Raw genomic sequence first — 20,953 nt, forward strand, 5'->3', positions numbered from 1 at the left:
CCCCCAAGGAGTATTTGGGGAATCCAGGCTGATAAGAGCCTAATTCTTATCTGGTGGCAGCGAAGTAAAATCCAAGCTCGTAGTGAGCTTGGGGGAGGTTCAGATAAACACTCAGATTTTGTACGCTAAAGTCCAAATCTGGGACAGACGTTTATTACAACTCCTCCCTCTGAATCAGCATCCCAGCCTGGTGCTGCTTGAAATGCCGCATTTCAGATGAGGTTGAGCTCAGAGATCCCAGGGGACTTGTCACAAGAGTTACCCTTGGGGTCCCAGCCCAACTCCAAGGGGTGGGAATTCCAGCCTTGTGGCTGAGAATTCCCCATGAGGTTTTCACTGATATAGGGTTTTTCCTCACTTCCTCCCCTAAACAACTGTGTGGTGTTGCTGTGAGCTACCCAGTTACCACAGCTTGTGGGGACTTTTTAAAAACTACGTTCCTCTGAATGTGGAACAGAGCAGCTTTCTCCTTCCAGTCACCATCACCCCTTCTGCCAGAGCCTGGGGAAAGTATCAGTCTGATGCTGAGAGATGGCAGGCTCCGCGCAAAGCGATGTGGATTCCTGTTGCAGACCAAAGCCTGCTGACCTGATCAACAGGGAGGTTCAATCAAGAGGCTTCTGGATCATTAGGGCTAGATGGATTTGGGTCAGCCCTGAAGCACTTTATCCAGCGGTCCCCAACCTTTTCAGTGTGGCGGGTTTCTGATGACTAGCCGCCGAAGAGCGTGGCCGCCAGACAAGCAGTTACTGAAATGCTGCCAAGAAGCGGCATTATGAAGAAGTGTCGCTGCTGAAATGCCGCCAAAAAGCAGCAGCATTTCAGCGGTGACACTTCTTGACGTTGCCACTTCTCAGTGGCATTTTGGTGGCTGCTTGCTCTGCGGCCACGCTCCTCGGTGGTGGGGCGCTCCCTTGCCAGTAGGTGAGCACCGCGTTGGGGACCACTGCTCTAGTCTATATCCTCTCCAAAGCTACCAGCCCTGTTTATCCACCTCTTCCCCGCAGGAATTTTTAAAGCACCCATCACAGTGGTACATAGTTGACGACCGCAATGGGCATGAAACACACTTCCAGGTGTCCAGATGTTACAGTGATGAGGGCACAAGAGACAGAAACTCTTCTGTCTCCCTAACACCTACCCTCTGTACCAAGGGATCTTTGACCGATTTCAAAGACAAGCACTATCGCCTGCAATGGCCTGCAGTGTGCAATCATCATTAAAAGGGATTAGGGGAACAACGGCATCAAAAGGAGTCCTCTATGTAAATTCACCCCAGGCTATTTCCATGGTGTTGAAGTCATGCTCAAGCCAAGGCAAGGCAGCCAGGTTATGTAAACCCAGTTCTCTCTCCAGGAGCTAGAGGTCAGCGGGTGCAATCTCTCTTTGGAGATGTACCTATTTCACAGAACTGGAAGTGACCTTGAAAGCTCATCAAGTTCAGTCCCCTGCCTTCTTCACTAGCAGGACCAAGTACTGTCCCTGACAGTGGTTTTTCTTGTTTTGTTTTTGCCCCAGATCCCTAAATGGCCCCCTCAAGGATTGAACTCATCACCCTGGGTTTAGCAGGCCAGTGCTCAAACCACTGAGCTCTCCCCTCTTGGGCTTAAGACCAACCTCACGACAGAATGCCTTCAGAATTCAGTCTCCAATGCATGACACACACCAAGGGCACAACAGGCCAGCTTCCAGCTGGGAGCTCCTCCTGAAACCACTAGGAGAAGAGAAGCTAGATTCCTGGACATAGCATCTGGCCTGCACACAAGTCTCTGCCTCAAACGAGCAGCAGATACGCTCCCACCCTTCAGGCCTGGAGTTGGGAGACTATGCAGCGTTACTGGCAGCCCAACATAAGAGGCTACCCAGCTTACTAACCCATACACAAGGCAACACAAAGTAGCCATCAGCAAGAGAGTGTCCTGTGGCACTATTAAGACTAACAGATGTATTGAAACATCTGTTAGTCTTAAAGGTGCCACAGGACTTTGTTGCTTTTTACAGATTCAGACTGTGATACAGCATGGCCAGAGGGCAGCAAGAGAGTATTAGCAGGGAGCCTTATTCCCTGCAAGGGGAGAAAGGTTTGCTATAGATTAACTAGAGCACCTGAAGCCAATTAGAGCACCAGCAGTCAGTCATGTGATAAAAACCCCTGCTTCAGTCAGACAGTGTGGGAGCTGGAGCAGAGAGCAGTTTGAGGAGTGTGAGCAGCGAAAGTTTGAAGAGAGCCAAAAGGAAGTTTTGGAGGAGTGCTGCGGTGGGCTGAGAATCCCAAAAAAACCCTAGGTAAGGGCACCTGGCTTATGTAGAAGGAGGGCAAGAAGCCCTTCACAAGCTGAAGGGCAGGAGAGGAAGTAGCCCAGGGAAGGAAGACCGGACTAAGCTCAAGTGGTTCACCATAAACCTCAGGGCCCTGGGTTGGGACCTATTGAGAAAGAGTGGTGGGGTCCAGGTCCCTCCCTCTCACTCTCCTCCTCAAGGACATAGTGAGGTAATTAAAAACTGGATTCAGAGGAAAGCAATGGTGTCCTGACCTTCCCCAAAGAAGAGAAAGCGTGAGACCCAATTAAACAGTACCAGCAGATTTGCCACACAGACTAACAGGGCTACCCTCTGCTATTGACAAAGTAGCCATGTTTTATAAAACCCGCTTGTCCATGGAAGACGTAAATCAAGATTTCTACCCCTCGGCTGTTGCCACAAGCAAGCAGGGTCAGGCAAGGTCATCCATGCATGGGACATCTCCAAAGAACGCTGGCCCTACATGCTGCAAATGGCAATTTACCACTAGTGACCCTGTGAGTCAAGACGTCAATTGCGCCCCAATATGAGCACCAAAGAGCCCATTAAGTAGAGGTACTGTATCTTATGGTGACACATCAAGGCAGAAGCCTCACCATCAGGGTACAAGGATCCTCCGGAATCCTGAACGCCAGGCATTAGCCGGAGCTGCCCTACCACATTCAAGTCAGGGTGAATTACACTGCAGTATTAAGCAATTGCATCTCCATATCTTGTCCTGATGGCACTGCATAGAGTTGCTGGCTGAGCTGTCACAATGCAGAATCAGTGTTCCAAGCCAGAGAATGGTGAGCAGTGTGATCTTATATACGAGTCGGGAATCAGTTTGGTTTAGGTAACCAGACAGCAAGTGTGAAAAATTGAGATGGGGTGGGGGTTAATAGGAGCCTATATAAGAAAAAACCCCAAATATCGGGACTGTCCCTATAAAATTAGGACATCTGGTCACCCTAGTTTGGTTTGTTAGGTGTGCTAGCATTGCTCTGCATGAAAAGTCATTACCTTCTCTCCTTGTAACCCAGCTCACTGCTGCTGGCTGCCAAGTGAGGGAGAGGGCAAGAGATGAGCTAGCAGAGTGAGTAATCTCAGCTCTGCAGAGAGCCAGGTAAGAGGAATGGAGTTTCCTGTAGATAAGAGTCCTCTACATAGCCCTAATCCTTGTGTCTCCTGGGGCTGCCAAGACTCGAGCTCTGCACAGACTGCACCTCTCCGCAGCAGCCTCTCCCCCCAAAAGTCACTTCTACTACACCTAGGGGGAAAGAATTCTGGTTTCTATGTCCATGAGGAGGTGGGGCCGAGAGCTGGGCTGCAAAGAGCCTGACTACAACCCCAGGAGCCAACTTTCAGAGGTGACTTGATTACAGTGTAGAAGCACCTTCACAGGGAGGCAATACCGGGTACCAGAGAGCTCTCTGATCTAGAGGAGACAGGCAGAACAAGAACCAATGGCTAGTAGCTGAAGCCAGAGAAATTCAAATCGGAAATAAAGCCTCTTTTTAACTGTGGGGGTGATTAACCACTGGAAGTTAACCAGGGAAGTGATGGATTGTCCATCTCTTTATGTCTTCCAATCCACACTGGCTGCCTTTCTGGAAAATATGCTTTAGTCAAACAAGTTATTGGGCTCAGTACAGGGGTAACTGGGTAAAATTCAGTGCCCTGTGACACAGGTGGTCATACTAGATGATCTAATGCTCCATTCTGGCCTTGAACTCTATCAATCTATCAACTAAATTCATCATCTCATCAAAAACAGTATCAAGTTTGTCTGACAAATCCTATTTCCCATAAAGCCATGTTGTCTAACATTAATTATGTACCTACCCTGTGATTACTTATTGACTGCATCCTGTACCAGCATTGCCATGAGTCTGCCTGGGATTGACGGCTCACAACCTGGGTCATCCTGTTTACCTTTTACATATGGGGACACTAGCAAAGGCCAAGCTCTTCAAATGCCTGCATTAGTATGCAGTGAAGACAGCTGGACAGAAATGTCTGCCACATGGGGGACAATGGCAGCCTAGAAAGCTCACACCTACAGAAACTGCCTGCTCCATCTCTTATCAGAGCCAAGCTGTGATGCCACGCTCCTGCACATCCAGTGAAACAATAAGCTAAGGGCTCTGTGGGCTTGTTACAGCACCTGAGTGCAACGGAGGCTTGCCAATCTGGATCTCACTAGTACACCAAGGTTGTCCTCCCAGCAGCAGAGATGAACTAAGGAAAGAAATCTAAAGGCCAGGATGAAGGTCTCCTACGAGACTGGACTCAGAGAAGGAGAAGCTTTCTAGGAGACTGACAATGGAGATTTTACTTCAGCCAGGGGACCCCATTATTGCCCCTTCTAAATCCATCAGTGCCAGACAAGGCCACCAGATCCCGCATCCCCTCCAAAAAAACACCCTTGCCAAGATTCAGGAAATGGAGGGGCTCTGATACAAGGGCCCCTCCTCTGAGTTCTGCTGGGATTCAGGGAATCCTTTTATGCCCTTCAGGACTCAAGGAATGAATGACCCCTGATGCTGCCGACAGGCAATTAACAGGTTCTTGGAAAGCAGATAAGGACTCTATTATTCCCCCTCTCTAACAACAACAGAGAAGCCTAATACTCACTGGGGCCCTGCCAGGAGAGGGGATCTGCTCAGCCATGAAACAGGAGGTTGGGGAAGCAGGGGAGAATGTTAAAGCCAGCATCCTTCTATCTCTCACCCTCTGACACTCTGGAAATCCCTTATTCACCACTGTCACATAATCAGGATGTATTTTGTACAAAGTCTGCCTTCTGGGGCATCATTCTAAAAGTCTTGATTTGCTAGACATGAATATCTCATTGGAATGTATGTGCTATCATCTTATGTGAAGTTCTGAAGTTTGGCTACATACAGTAACTCCTCACTTAATGTTGTAGTTACATTCTTGAAAAATTCAACTTTACGCGAAACTATTTTAAGCGAATCCAATTTTCCCATAAGAATTAATGTAAATGGAGGGGTTAGGTTTCAGGGAAATTTTTTTCACCAGACAAAAGACTATATTATATATATGTATACACAGTATAAGTTTTAAACAATTGAATACTGTACACAGCAATGATGATTGTGAAGTTCGGTTAAGGTGGTGAAGTCAGAGGGTGGGATATTTCCCAGGGAATGCCGTACTGCTAAATGATGAACTAGAATTCAGCTGAGCCCTCAAGGGTTAACACATTATAGTTAATGTAGCCTCATACTCTACAAGGCAGCACGAATGAAAGGAGGGGAGACAGTATGGCAGACAGAGACACACATCGTGTGTGTGTGTGTGTGATTGCCCCTTTAAGTATGCTGAACTACTGTAAGTAGATTGCCTTTTCAAGTAGGCCAGGAAGTTGAGACAGCAGCTGTGGCCAGCACACTCTCTCCATCCTAAGCCCTGTCATGTCCCCACCCTGCTCTATATGTAGATGGGATAAGCAGGGGGGAGTGGGACACCCTGATATTAGCCCTCTTTCCCCCCCACCCCCCGCAAGCAGGAGGCTCCCAGGAGAAGATCCAAGGCAGAGGGCAGGAGCAGCGCGGCAGTGGGGGTGGGACAGCTGAATTGACGACAACTGATAGCCTGCTAGGCGGCTGCCGCACAGGGAACTTAGGGGAGTGGGGATCTGATGGGGGGCTGCTGGTCCATCCTGGTTCCAAGCCCTCACCAGCTAGCTGCAATGGGCTGCTCGTTCTGCAAGCAGTGGACAAAGCAGGCGGCTGCCAAACAACCTAATAATGGAGCATTGCACAACTTGAAACAAGCATGTTCTTCAATCGTCAGCAACGTAACATCAAAACAATGTTAACTGGAACGACTTTAAGTGAGGGGTTACTGTATGTGCTACTGAAACGTTGTGAGGTTGAGAATACCCACAAGCTGCCTTTCAGGCACAATAATAGAAAGGCCAAACAATGTTAGTGACTTATTGAGGAAATGCACACAAGCACCAGGGTTACCCCAGGAACTGTGTGCAACAGAAACCTCTCAGAGATAGCAGTACATAGTAGGAACTGTTTGACCCAGGTCACAGCAAAGAAGCTTTCCAGCAAGCTGGAAGAAGATATAAAAGGAGGACATAACCAGGGGGCGGGGCTACTAAGGCAGAGCAGGGCTTTAAAAAGCCCGCTCCTAAACAACCACAGGAGCTCGTGAACAGGAGCAGCTAACAGGGGAGTTTGGCAAGGGAGTTTACAGGGGAAGTGTGAGCAGGGGCCAAATACACCTAACATTCTTTGCACTTAAAGGTCAAAACAGTGTTTGATAAAAACAAAGCAACAACAAGGGAACAAGCTTCGGGAGTAAAAAGAGAATGCAGGCAGAAGTCCAGCAACAGAGTGGGAACTACCCAGTTTATTGCACCCAATGCAGCATGTATGGGCTGGTGGCGCATGTGAGCATTCAATGCAAGAAGCTCCTGCCCCTCAGAGACTGTATACGGACTATGGAGACCAGGGTGGCTGAGCTGGAGGAGGTAAAGGAGACAGAGAGGTACATAGATGAGACTTTCTAGGACACATTAGAATGGTCCCACCCCATATCTGACAGCCTCTGTGCTGTTGAGGAAGATGAAAGCCTCAGGGAAGGAAAACATCAACGGGAGCAGAGGGAAACAATCCCATAGTTGGAACCCTCCTCCTAGATGATGATGTGGTATTCTCTTGCACTGAGAATACTTCTCCGGGGGAGGGAATTCCAGTTATTAGGAAGACACAGGTATTAGTAATGGGCGATTCAATCATTAGAAAAATAGATAGCTGGGTTTGCGATGATCGGGAGAACCGCACGGTGACTTGCCTGTCTGGTGCGAAAGTTGCAGATATCTCAAGACATCTTATGTGTAGTGCTGGGGAGGAACTGGTGGTCATGGGGAATGATAGAAGAGAGGTCCTGGAGGCCAAATTTAGGCTGCTAGGTAAGAGATTGAAGTCCAGGACCTCCATGGTAGCATTCTCTGAAATGCTTCCAGTTCCACGCACAGGGCCAGTTAGACAAGCAGAACTGCAGGGTCTCAATGCATGGATGAGACGAAGATGTAGGGAGGAGGGGTTCAGCTTTATTAGGAACTGGGGAAGCTTTTGGGAGAGGGGGAGCGTATACAGGAAGGATGGGCTCCACCTAAATCAAAATGGAACCAGATTGCTGGGACTTAAAGTTAAAAAGGTTGTAGAACAGTTTTTAAACTAAGAGCTGGGGGAAAGCTGACAAGTGCAGAGGAGCATGTGGTTCGGACAGCCCTTGGGGAGGATCTATAACTGGAGATTCCCTATGTCCTAATAAGGAGGAGAGGATGGAAAATGGTAAAATACAGAAAGGATCTGATAAGAAACAGTCAAACGAAACAAAGTCCCATTCAATTACACCATGTAACAGGGGACAGCCAAAAAATGACAAGTTTTAAAATGCTTAAATACCAATGCTAGAAGTCTAAATAATAAGATGGGTGAACTAGAGTGCCTAGTATTAAATGATATTGATATAATAGGCATCATGGAAACCTGGTAGAATGAGGATAATCAATCAATGGGACACAATATCATCAGGATACAAAATATATTGGAAGGACAGAACAGGTCGTGCTGGTGGGGGAGTAGCACTATATGTGAAAGAAAGTGTAGAATCAAATGAAGTAGAAATCTTAAATGAACTAAATTGTACTACAGAATCTCTATGGATAGTAATTCCATGCTTGGAAAATCAGAATATAGCACTAGGGCTATATTACAGACCACTTGACCAGGATGGTGTTAGTGACTCTGAAATGCTCAGGGAGATTAGAGAAGCTATTAAAATAAACTCAATAATAATAATAATAAAGAGATTTCAGCTATCCCCATATTGACTGGGTACCTATCACCTCAGGAAGGGGTGTTGAGATAAGTTTCCTGACACCTTAAATGACTGCTCCTTGGAGCTGCTAGTCCTGAAACCCACAAGAGAAGAGGCAATTCTTGATTTAGTCTTAAGTGGAGCACAGGATCAGGTCCAAGAGGTTAATATACCTGGACTGCTTGGTAATAGTGACCATAATATAATTAAATTTAACATCCCTGTGGTGGGGAAAATTCCACAGCAGCCCAACAATGTAGCTTTTAATTTCAGAAAGGGGAAGTGCACAAAAATGAGGTTAGTGAAACAGAAATTAAAAGGTTCAGCACCAAAAGTAAAATCCCTGCAAGATGCGTGGAAACTTTTTAAAGACATCATAGAGGCTCAACTTAAACGTATACCTCAATTTAAAAAACGTAGTAAGAGAACCAAAGAAGAGCCACCGTAGTTAAAGTAAAAAGCAGTGAGAGGCAAAAAGGCATCCTTTAAAAAGTGGAAGATAAATCCTAATGAGGAAAATAGAAAAGAGCATAAACTCTGGCAAAGTGCAAAAATCTAATTAGAAAGTCCAAAAAAGAATTTGAACAGCTAGCCAAAGACTCCAAAAGTAATAGCAAAAACACTTTTAAATACATCAGAAGCAGAAAGCCTGCTAAACAACAAGTGGGACCACTGGACAATCGAGATGCTGAAGGAGCACTCAAGGACAATAAGGCCACTGCGGAGAAACTAAATGAATTCCTTGCATTGGTCTTCACTGTTGAGGATGGTGGAGGGCGACTTTCCCCCCCAAACCTGACGCCATTCTTTTTGGGTGAACAAATCTGAGGAACTGTCTCAAATTGGAGTGTCATTAGAGGTGGTTTTGGAACAAATTGTAAACTAAAAAGTAATAAGTCTCCAGGACCTGATGGTATCACCCAAGAGTTCTGAAGGAATTCAAATGTAAACGCAGGACTACTAACAGTCATCTGACTGTAACCTAGCATTTAAATCAGCTTCCGTACAAATGACTGGAGGATAGCTAACACCAACGCCAATTTTTAAAAAGGGCCCTCAGGAGGTGACCCTGGCAACTACAGGCCAGTAAGCCTCACTTCAGTTCAGGGCAAATTGGTTGAAACTATCAAAGAACAAAATTGTCAGACACACAGAGAACAAAAATTTCACAGTGTGCCCGTGTTGCCAAGAGGCTAAGGCATTTTGGGCTGTATAGTAGGGGGCATTGCCAGCAGATTCGAGGGAATGATCTTCCCCTCTATTTGACATTGGGTGAGGCCTCATCCGAGTACTGTGTCCAGTTTTGGGCCCCACACTACAGGAGGATGTGGAAAAATGGAAAGAGAACCGAGTGAGGGCAATAAAAATATGATCAGGGGGCTGGAGACATGATTTATGAGGAGAAGCTGAGGAACTGGGATTGTTTAGTCTGCAGAAGAGAAGATGAGGGGGATTTGGATAGCTGCTTTCAGCTACCTGAAGGGGGTTCAAAGAGAGAGGATGGATCTAGACTGTTCTCAGCGGGTACCAGATGATAGAACAGGAGTAATGGTCTCAAGTTGCAGTGGGGGAGTGTTTAGTTTTGGATATTAGGAACAACTGTTTCATAGGAGGGTGCTGAAGCACTGGAATGGGTTAAAAGGAGTGGGCTCCATCAGAGAGGAGGCCAGGCTTGACAAAGTCACTGGCTGGGATGATTTAGTTGGGATTGCTCCTGCTTTGAGCAGGGGGTTGGACATGATGACTTCCTGAGGTCCCTTCCAACCCTGATATTCCGTGATAATTTGTTTGGAAATAGTCAACATGTTTTGTTTTAAAGGGAAATCATGCCTCACCAATCGACTAGAATTCTTTGAGGGTGTCAACAAGCATGGTGGAAAAAGGAGATCCAGTGGATATAGTGCATAGATTCCAGAGAGCCGAAGGTCCCCACATAGCTAGACATAAGGTCCAGAAGGGAACCATTTTATGGTCATCCCAGTTTTGGACCTCTGCACAATCTGCAGGCCCGACAGAATCTTCACCCACTCCACCTGTAACAAACCCCTGACCTATTCTGAGTTACTGGAAGTCCTCAATCATGGTTTAAAGACGCTCAAGATGTAGAGAAATCCTCCAGCAAGTGACCCGTGCCCCATGCTGCAGAGGAACATGAAAAACCTCCAGGGCTCTGAAGTTTGTGATTTACTGATTAAAATCTGACATATAGATAAGTTGCTACCCGCGATAAATGCATCAAATACTGTACAAAGATACAAAAGGCATCTATGAAAAGATTATGATTGCTGAACATGATTATTACCATTTGTATGCATGAATCATTTTTTGTAACTGAAGTTATGATTTATACTATTGTACATGTTATTTCAAATGTTTGGCACCTTGTGGTAACATCCACAAGGTTCAGTCTTGCACATCTTTGAAGGAATATTCAAGTTAATGGCTGATCAAGGAACATAACTCACAATGGACCATGGAAGTGCCCATCCCACGACCCGATGGACTTATTCATGTGAATGTTCTAACTAGAGTATGGGTAGTGGCCTCTGCATGAGTTAAGGCAAAACATGCATAGACATGTGACTGCCCGCGTGATTCCAAACCCCATCTTGTTACCTGTAATTTACAACAAAGTTAGAACAATGGGTTTCCTTCACTTGGCAGAAGTTATAACAGGACCTGGAAACATCTCCATTTTGCCTTCTTTCCTGCTCAAACATCTTGGACTATGGACTTTACCCACTAATGGGAGCATTCTAACCAAGGGACGAGGACCTTCCAGTGATTTGGAAGCAAACCAGAGACTTTAACAATCCAGCAGTTTATTCCATCACTGCTTCAAGTCTGATCCAAGAACCTTGCAATTGTTGTATGTATTTGATTCCTTTAACCAATTTTAACTCACCTTTTTTTCCCCCCTCTTTTTATAAATGTTTAGATATTAGATACTAAAGATTAGTTACAGCATGATTATTGGGTAAGATTGGAGTTGTATATTGACCTAGGTATGTGGCTGGCCCTTTGCGATAAGAACCCTTTTGTTTGATTAAGTTGGTTTTAAATAACCACTCATCATTAAGTCTAGTGTCTGAGTGCTGAATTCAGGACTGGAATACCTAAGGAGGCTGCTTTTCTGACTTCTTGTTAGCCAGTGTGGTGAGAAAGAAGTTTACTTTTGTTGCTGGTTTGGTATAATATATCTCATGGAAGAGGTGTGTCTGCCCTTTTCCCCAGCAACTTGTCCTGAAATGACCCACAGAGGCACGGTGACAACAGTGCAAGAGTGAACTCATTAGTGAGACAGAGGGCTCAGCTGTACCTCAGTTCCAGCTGGGAGAGACCCATCACACATCCCTTCTAAAATATGCACCACCTGCTCTTCTTCTCCATCCGGAAAACAGCAAGGAGCTGTAGACCAGCAGGTGTCATAGAAGAGCAATGCAAGGCTTGTGGAGACCTAGGTCCCTGCCGAGAGGAGCAGTGACTGTTCTCCACACAAGGGTTTGGCCCAAAAACTGGCCAAAGTCCTGCTGACATGCAAAGACGACATATCCCTGAAGCCTGCATGCACAGTACCCCAGCCCACTGTACTAACACAGAGCTACAACCTGCTTTGCACATACACGCATGCACACAATACTGGGAGGTCCCAGTCCAACAGCCAAAATACTCACCAGTTCAATGCCCTGTGGGAAGGGGTTATCCTCCCAGTCCTTCTCCGGGAAGCGCTGGAGTATCTGCCCCTGGCCATTCCTGCTCCCTACAAAAATAAGCAGAAGGAAAGTATTAGAAGAATGCAGGCAGCCCTGCTGCTGTGGCCAGCTGCCATTTTAACCTCCTGCCAGAGCCAGGCAGTGAGCAACAATGGCAAACTCCAGAACTGCACACAAGCAGAGCCTTGCAGTTATTCTGTGTAGGTACAGCACAAACATGAACTAACCCTCACACCCACCCTGGGAGAAAGAATTCTCTCCATGGTACATGAGGGGAACCAGACGGAGGGAAAGTTATTTTTTCCCCAGGTTAGACAGCAAGTAAATAGTCGAGCTACATCAGAAGTCAGAACTTTGATTCCTAAGCCAACAGCCACCCTACATATGCCCCAGGTACATACAGCAGGACCCTTACCCCAAACATAGCAAAGCAACAATGGAGAGTGAATTCAAACTGACCCAATTTAGCACCTTCCTAGAGCTCAAAGAGAATAGGCTACAGAGAACCACTTCCTGAGCTATCAAACTACTCAGGGATTCAGCGCCTCTTAAAGGTGAACTAAAATGTGAGAAGTTGTGTAACATCACTGGTTAGGTTAAATCTCAAAATTTCTTACCTTATGTTACTAAAATAATACAGACGCTGAAAGATTTGAACATTAATTCCCTTTTTCACCATCGACAGTTTGTATTTTGCATTTCACTCAGCTTGGACCACAGAAATACATAGGTCAGTTTAACATTTTGGTTCCTAAACACCAGTATAAGGCTGCAACGTTCTAGTTGCAAACGCTGCAAGGAAATCTGTAATCCTAAAGGAGTGACTAATGCAATGCTATTTAAGGTCTGTAGAACTTTTAGTGTCCCCTTTTAGATGTCAAATCATTAGCAGAAAATTGCATACGTATTCTAGTGGACGAGGCATGCAGTGGGGAGTCAGGACTCAAGATGGATTTCACTTCTACCATCTATACAGTTTAGTCATGGACAAGTCTGGGGATAACATTGACCTCTCTGGCTACGTCTACACTACCCGCTGTAACGGCGGGTTACAATCGATTGCTCAGGGATCGATATATCGCGTCTCATCTAGACGCGATATATGGATCCCCGAGCGCGCTTATATCGATTCCGGAACTCCACGAACCCCAACCGAGTTCCGGAATCGACAGGGGGAGCCGCAGACATCGATCCCGCGCAGTGAGGACGGGTGAGTAATCTGATCTTAGATATTCGACTTCAGCTACGTTATTCACGTAGCTGAAGTTGCGTATCTAAGATTGATTTTTCCCCGTAGTGTAGACCAGCCCTCTCATAGGAGTATGGTGGGGATCAAGGTTTGCATAATATCATTCTAGTGCTCAGTCTGTATAAACTTCAATACTTCTGCTTTTGAAAGAGGACTCAGAAAGGTATTAACCAGCTGAGATATATGTACAGAGCCCTGTGCTTCCACAGAATAGATACCATCCCTAATCCTGAGACAAAAACCAGTGAGCAGCAGTCCACAGAAACACTAGGAGACATGTAAATAGATGCTTGCTGCATCATGAACCTTTCCCAGGGAAGTGCCTAGTAAATTTTATCTAGTAAAATACCTTCTGACTCTGTTTAGAGAGGGGTTAATCCCTTGCCAAGCCTTCAGATACCAAAGCGTCTGCCCTAATCCTTCATCCTGAAACTCCCTTCACGGCTTTGCACAGTCTCCTCTACCAGGTCCAGGTGTACTATGTTCTGTCAAAACAGTGTCCACTGCCAGTGGTCCTCACCATTTACTGAATACAACTCCAGCTGCAAAGGACACCACACTTCCCACCCCTTCAACCTCTCTAACGTCACTTGCAGACTGCTTTCCAGCCACAGAGGCCGGCTGACCCTGGCATACCTCTGGGCCGCATAACAGGAAAAGCCTCACTCCAAAATGCATGGACCACTGCAGGGCTATTTTGGGGAGCTAGAACAGTTTCAAACACTCCACTTACCAACAGCCACCCACAGCTGTATTTAAAAACACAGACAACAGAACACATGCCAATTATAGTCCAAGGACCAAAAAAGAAAGGTCAGCACCAAGTTATGTACATAGAGAGTGTCCAGTGTGATGCTAGTGTGTGCTCCTTTCCCTGCCCTCAGGACACTACCTCTCTCCACCCACTACCGTCTCATGTGCCTCCTCTCAGACAGCAACACTCACTTCAAGACCTACCTGACCCAACAGCTTTGATTAGAAATTTAATACCTACCCCTCTCAGAGCCTGGCCAAAAAAAAAAAAAAAGGCAGATTCACGTAAGGCACTTGTGTCAAGTTGGGTGTAAATCTTGCCCAAAGCCTCCTGGATTTTGTAGCACCCAAGTGCTGAGCTTCTATGGCAAATTGGACATTTTACGCTGTTCCAAGTAAATCCAAACAGGGATGAACCAATCAGCGCATTTCCATTCATTACTCCGCTTTTCATAGATTCAGATCCTAGGGCCAGAAGGGACCACTCTGATCACCTAGCCTGACCTCCCACGTGCCACGGACTTCCCCAAATTCATTCCCTTTTGAACTAGAGCAGATCTTATAGAAAAATATCCATTCTTGATTTAAACATTGTCAGTGATGCAGAATCCATCACAAACCTTGATAAGTCGTTCCTCTGGTTATTTATTCTCACTGTTAAAAATGTATGCCTTGTTTCCAGTCTAGCTTCAACACTCAGCCATTGAATCTTTACAACTTGGTTCACTAGATTGAAGAGTCCTCTTATCAAATTTCTCTTTCCTATGTAGGTACGTATAGACTGATGAAGTCATCCAGTAATCGTCTCTTTGTTAAGCTAAACAGATTGAGGTCCTTGATTCTATCACAATAAGGCAGGTTTTCTAATCTTGTATTCATTCTCACAGCTCTTCTCTGAACCTGTTCCAATTTATCAACATCCTTCTTGAATTGTGGACATCAGAACTAGACAGACTACTCCAGTAGTAGTTCCATCAGTGCCCAATACAGAGGTAATATAACATTAAATGGGTTCAAAACTGTCTAACTGACAGGTCTCAAACTGTAATTGTTCACCTGGAATCATCACTGAATAGATGTGTTTCTAGTGGGGTCCTGCAGGGATCGGCTCTGGGTCCTACACTATTTTGCATTTTTATTAATAACTGAGAAGAAACCAAAATCACCGATAAAGCTTTTAGATAAAGCAAAAATTGGGGGAGTGGTAAATAATGAAGAGGACAAGTCACTAATACAAAGCAACCTGGATCACTCAGTGAACTGAACTCAAGTGACTGTTATAAGAACGGCCATACTGGATCAGACCGATAGTTCATCTAGCCCAGCATCCTGTCTTCTGACAGTGGCCGACGCCAGGTGCCCCGGAGGGAATGAACAGAACAGGTAATGATAAAGTGACCCATCCTCTGTTGCCCATTCCCAGCTTCTGGCAAACAGAGGCTGGGGACATCATCCCTGTCCATCTTGGCTAATAGCTATTGATGGACCTATCCTCCATGAACTTATCTAGTTCTTAATACTGCCAAATGTAAAATCATATCTAGGAACAAAGAACCGAGGCCACACTGACAGGACAGGGGGCTCTATCCTGGGAAGCAGTGACTCTGAAAAACACTTGCGGGTCATGGTTGATAATCAGATGATCGTGAGCTCCCAGCGTGACACTGGCCAATAGGACTAATACAGTCCTGGGATGTATAAATAGGGCAGTCTCATGTAGGAATAGAGAAGTATGCTGCATTGGATTTTGTATCATTCTAGTTCAGGGGTAGGCAACCTATGGCACGGGTGCCAAAGGCGGCACGCGAGCTGATTTTCAGTGGCACTCACACCTGGGTCCTGGCCACCACTCTGGGGCCTCTGCATTTTAATTGAATTTTAAATGAAGCTTCTTAAACATTTTAAAAGCCTTATTTACTTTACATACAACAATAGTTTAGTTACATATTATAGACCTGTAGAAAGAGACCTTCTAAAAATGTTAAAATGAATGACTGGCACGTGAAACCTTAAATTAGAGTGTATAAATGAAGATTCGGCACACCACTTCTGAAAGGTTGCCGACCCCTGTTCTAGTTTGTTTTTTTTAATCGAAATGTCATGCGGTGCCAAGTCAAATGCCTACAGAAATCAAGTATATTACAGCACCACTATTACCTTTATCAAACAAACTTGTAATCTCAAAAACCCTCACACCAAGTTGTTTTGAAAGAATAGTAACCCTTGACAAAAAGGAGGTGACCCTCTATTTCCCCCACATCTCACCACAATGTCAAGCACTGCATCCAAAAACCAATGGATTACATTAGCAAGACATTTCAACTAAAACTATTGGAAGTGAAAGCTCAGAGCAACACTGAAGTTGTGATGTTAGCATATATATGGTGCCTACATCTTAGTATTTAAGGGTTGAAATTAATGGGGTAGCTCACAACTTTGGGTTGTTTCAAGGAGAGGTTAAAGATATAATTACAGGAAGACAATATGGGATCGAGTTACATTTGGGGGACTCAAATCATAAAGACTAAGAAATGTGATTTAGTTATTTATTTATTTGCAATGAAAGCTTAGATTCTGCTACAAAATACTGGCGCTCACCTCACATTCTGGCAAGCTCCCTGGAGCAGCTGCAAAATGGTTCATGTCTGCTACATATGGAATATACATTTGCACCTGTTAATGATTGTGACGAACTGGGAATGTTCTTAATGTTTTCTCTGAATACTGTGCTGGTGCCTCAGTGTCCCCTAGGCAGTTCTTAAGTATCTGGCAGAGCAAAGGGCCAGTGCACCTAAATGCCTGACCCTCTGTCTCCTAGCAACTGATGGCCTGGGCCCCTCCCCTGCAAAGGTGCCAGCTGAAGGTGTTAGAGACAAAGAGGTCAGGTAGCCTCGCTGGCCCGGGAAAGACGCTGGCCAGAGAGGAAGGGGGGAGGGGAGGTTGTTAGTCTGGACTGCTGTGATGAGGGTGAAGTGCAGACCTGGGGGTCTGGCTCACTGCCCCCCAGCAATGGACCTGGCGAGGGTCTAGTTCGCGTGTATCTACAGCTCTTTTTAGACCCTGTTCCTGTATCAAATAAACCTCTGTTTTACTGGCTGCTAAGATCATGTCCGACTGCAAAGTGGGGTGCAGGACCCTGTGGTTCCCAGACCCCACCAGGGGTGGGCTCGCGTGTGGAGCGCACGGAGGGCACAGGATGCTGAATCTCCAGGAGAGACCCAGGCGATGAAACATGTGAGCTCTTGCCCTGACAAGTCTGCTCCAAGTGAGAGGAGGCTCCCCAAGTCCTGACTGGCTTTTGTGGGGAGCTGTTCCAGAGCATCGCCGTGACTCCATGCAATGATATGCTGCGTTTTTTTCCTTCCATGGTTCATCCAATGTTTCTGACTTGAACAAGTCTCTAGCCTGCATTTCATTTGCATGTAATGGAGCTACTGCAAATCTATCTTAATACTGACCGGCACAAGAAATGACTGGTCCAGATGCAGCCAGGTTCCACGCTGGATCGTGATGAAGCTTTAACACGGGACTTGTGAGGCAGACACCATACTTAGGCAAAGATAAGGATGGCCACATTGTACAAGTCCATGGACTGACCTGTCTCCCTTTAGCTACTTTTGTCTTTATTAAATCAGCCCATTGTGTACGTAATATATAGAATGCCCTGTTGTAACACTTTCCTGCATGCGTTAGTTACTTTCAGTAGCCTACCCTGCCTCTCTGCTTCACTATGCAATGCAACCGCATTTAAAAGCTCTTTCCCTGTCATGTGTTCACATTGAGTGCTCTTTCTGCTCCTGATGAGCTGACCAGGACAGCTGCTGCTGCGCCTCTGCTGTTTCTACCTGCTGGTTAGGAACATATGTGTCTGTATGTTTTGTGTTGCGGAAGCGCTTTTGCTTTTCCTTCCTGTGCGCCAGTGCTAGATTGCATAAGGCCAAGAAGATTTAAGGTAACTCTTGGTCACTGCTCTCTGGATAGCTTAGTATTACTGCATTACATAAGGCGTGGTGAGACGCCACCTAGGAATATTGTGTGCAGTTCTGTGTCCAGTTTAAGAAGGATGATTCAATGAACAGGTTCAGAGACGGGCTACGTAGGATGATCCGAGGAATGGAAACTGCTTATGAAAGGAGACTCAAAGAGCTGGCTTGTTTAGCCCTAACAAAAGAAGGATGCAGGGGGATATGCTTGCTCTATCATAAATATAGTCAGGGATTAACGTAGGAGGAGAGAATTATAAGTTTACTAATGTAGGCACGTGACAAATGGGTTTACAACTGGATTAGGAAGTTTAGACTTGAAGATTAGATGAAGGTTTTCTTAACCATAGGAGTAATTTCTGGAAAGCCGTTCGAGGAAGTTGGTGGGGGCAAAAGACTTATCTGGCTTTAAGACTAGACTTGATAGTATATGAGGGGATGATATGATGGATAGTTAATTTGGGCAATTGATCTTGGAATTACAGCAGATAGTCTGCTCAGTGGTCTGTTGAGGGGTATGTTGGATGGGATGGGATCTGAGTTACTGCAGAGAATCTTTCCTGGGTGCTGGCTGGTGAGCCTTGCCACATGCTCAGGGTTAGCGATCGCCATATTTGGGGTCGGGAAGGAATTTTCCCCCAGGGTGGATTGGCAGGGGCCCTGGAGGTTTTTCGCCTTCCTCTGCAGCTGGGGCGGGTTCACTGCTGTGGATTCTCTGCAGCTTGAAGTCTTTCAAACCACAATTTTTGAGGACCTTCAATACTCCAGTCACTGGGTTAGGGGGTTGTTATAAAGTGAGTATGGGTTAGCGGTTCGATGGCCTGCTTGGCAGGCACGTCAGACCTAGATGATCATATTGGTCCCTTCTGACCTACGAGTCTATGAGTCTGATGCTACTTTATCACGATATTGAAACATTTAGATGTGTTTAAAAACTGAAGCGCTCAGCTGACTCACCAACCCAAACAAAGTGTAACTCTTGGCTAGGCTGGCCATGGGGTTAAAGGATCCTTCCCGGGGAATGGACGGCTCTCAACAGCACAGACTTGCAGCATATGTGGGTTACAAACAGGCCAGGGCCTGCAGCCAACTGGAGAGCCCCATGGAACAAACTTTCGATAGTTTATGAGGCCACACAGAAACTACCCAGCAAACAGAAAAGAGCAGACTCTACCGCTGAACATTTGGAAGGGAGCTAACCCAAAATTCTGTCTTCTGTATCCCCACCTATACCACCTATCTCCAGATACCAATCTGTTCAGTACACTTCTCACCTATGCAGATAGACATGCATCACCCCATACCAGAAACCCACAATAAACTGACTTCTCTTCAAAGTCTCTCTCAGCCATGGACACATCTGAACTTCCACTTAATCTCAACCCTTCCTGTATCCACACCTGCTATCCTACTCAGCCCCTACCTCCTTCCTCCCATCATAGATTGATCTACCCCTGCTGCATCAACTCCAGACCAGACGTGAATGCTCAGAAAAGAGTTGGGTTTGCTTCACAGGCTGGTAAAGGCTGTGACTGACTAGACTGGCAGCAATACATTCTGGCCCATGGGGAAAACAGGGTCTTGTTTCGCCCTGCAGCAGTCCCTCCAACCAGGGTCAGAACAGTGGTCCTGCTGGCAAGGAGCTATTTACACTGACATTTGCCATGACAAAACACTTTGGGGGGGGGGGGGAGCACCTGTGAATGACAGTTTTGTCATTCAATTGGCAGTGTACACCAGGGGTCGCAAACTCAAATATCCACGAGGGCCACAGGAGGACTAGTACATTGGCCCAAGGGCCACATTACTGACACTTCCCCTGGCTGCCCTCAGCCCTGCCCCCACTCCATCCTTTCCATGGGGCCCCGCCCCTGTCCTACCCCCATTCCAACCCCTTCCCCAAAATCCCCACCACAAGTCTGCCCCCAAGGGGTGCAGGAGGGGTGTGTGGGGTGTGGCAGGGGCTCAGGGCAGGGGATCGGAAGAGGGCTCAGGGCAGTGGGTTGGGGGGCGGCAGGGGATTCAGGGCAGGGGGTCAGGTGGCTCATGAAAGGGGGTTGGGGTGCAGGAGAGGTGCAGCAGGGGACTCAGGGAAGTGGGTTGGGGTGCAGGAGGGGTGTGGCAGGGGGTCAGGGTGCAACAAGGGGGCTCAGGACAGTGGGTTGTGGTGCAGGAGTGGCAGCAGGGGTTGCGGTGCGGCAAGGGGCTCAGGGCAGGGGGTTTGAGTGCAGGAGGAGTTCGGGGGTCGGGCTCTGGCCCAGCACACACCGAGGGCAGGGCAGGCTCCCTGCCTGTCTGCCCTGCCTCCGCACGGCTCTGGGAAGCGGCTGCAACATGGGGAATGAGTGGCACTGGGGTGTGTGTTGCTGTTGCTTCAGGCACCACCCCCAGCATCTCCCATTGGCCAGGAACGGGGAACCGCAGCCAATGGGAGCTGCTGGGGGTGGTGCCTGAAGCAACAGCAACACACAGCCCTGCACCTCTCTTCCCCAACATCTTTTCTGCTTCCCAGGGCAGCATGAGGGTGAGGCAGGCAGGCAGGGAGCCTGCCCTGCCCCCGGTGTGCACCGGGCCAGAGCCACTCTAGGTAAATGCTTGGGGAAGGCGGGGGGCGGCTGCAAGCTGCGTGTTTGAAACGCCTACTGTAGACAAAGCCTTTGTCTCTACTGACCAAGCACCTTAGTCCGTCAGTAATGTCACCAGGAGCTTTCCAATGACAGTCTGCACGATGTGCCAACTCTGTCCCAGCAATTAGTGTTTCCACAGTCTGACACGATTCCACGGATGTCACTGATCATACCCATTGCTTGGTATTATGTAGCACAGGTGAAAGTGAAACCAGGCAGAGCACAATGTTTATAAGCCCCTTATGAGACCGGAGATGGACTAGCTCCACCTGGCAGAGGTGGTGATGTGGGACACTTCACATACAAGTACCACTATAGTAAAACTGACAACCTGTAGTTTAAAATGAGTTAAGAATGGATTCTGTAGATCAAAACAAAGCTGGAGCTCAGTTCCAGAGAAGTCTCAGTGGAGAAGATTCCAGAAACTGCGCAAGACCATAAAACTGAAGCCATTTCAAAAGTTGTAAAATCCTAAAAGCT

General features: G+C 46.7%; 1 protein-coding gene across 3 annotated transcripts in view; it reads right to left on the minus strand.

Annotated features, from left to right (window-relative positions):
• SBF1 (SET binding factor 1) overlaps nt 1-20,953 on the minus strand; it is a 150,034-nt gene that overhangs the window by 51,241 nt on the left and 77,840 nt on the right. For all 3 annotated transcript variants that reach the window (XR_012655569.1, XM_075064079.1, XM_075064086.1), the window contains exon 2: nt 11,823-11,908. The gene's annotated coding sequence lies outside the window, so the exon portion shown is untranslated. The remainder of the gene's footprint in view (nt 1-11,822; nt 11,909-20,953) is intronic.

Source organism: Chelonoidis abingdonii, chromosome 1, assembly GCF_003597395.2.
Source record: "Chelonoidis abingdonii isolate Lonesome George chromosome 1, CheloAbing_2.0, whole genome shotgun sequence".
Lineage (NCBI taxonomy): Eukaryota > Metazoa > Chordata > Testudines > Testudinidae > Chelonoidis > Chelonoidis abingdonii.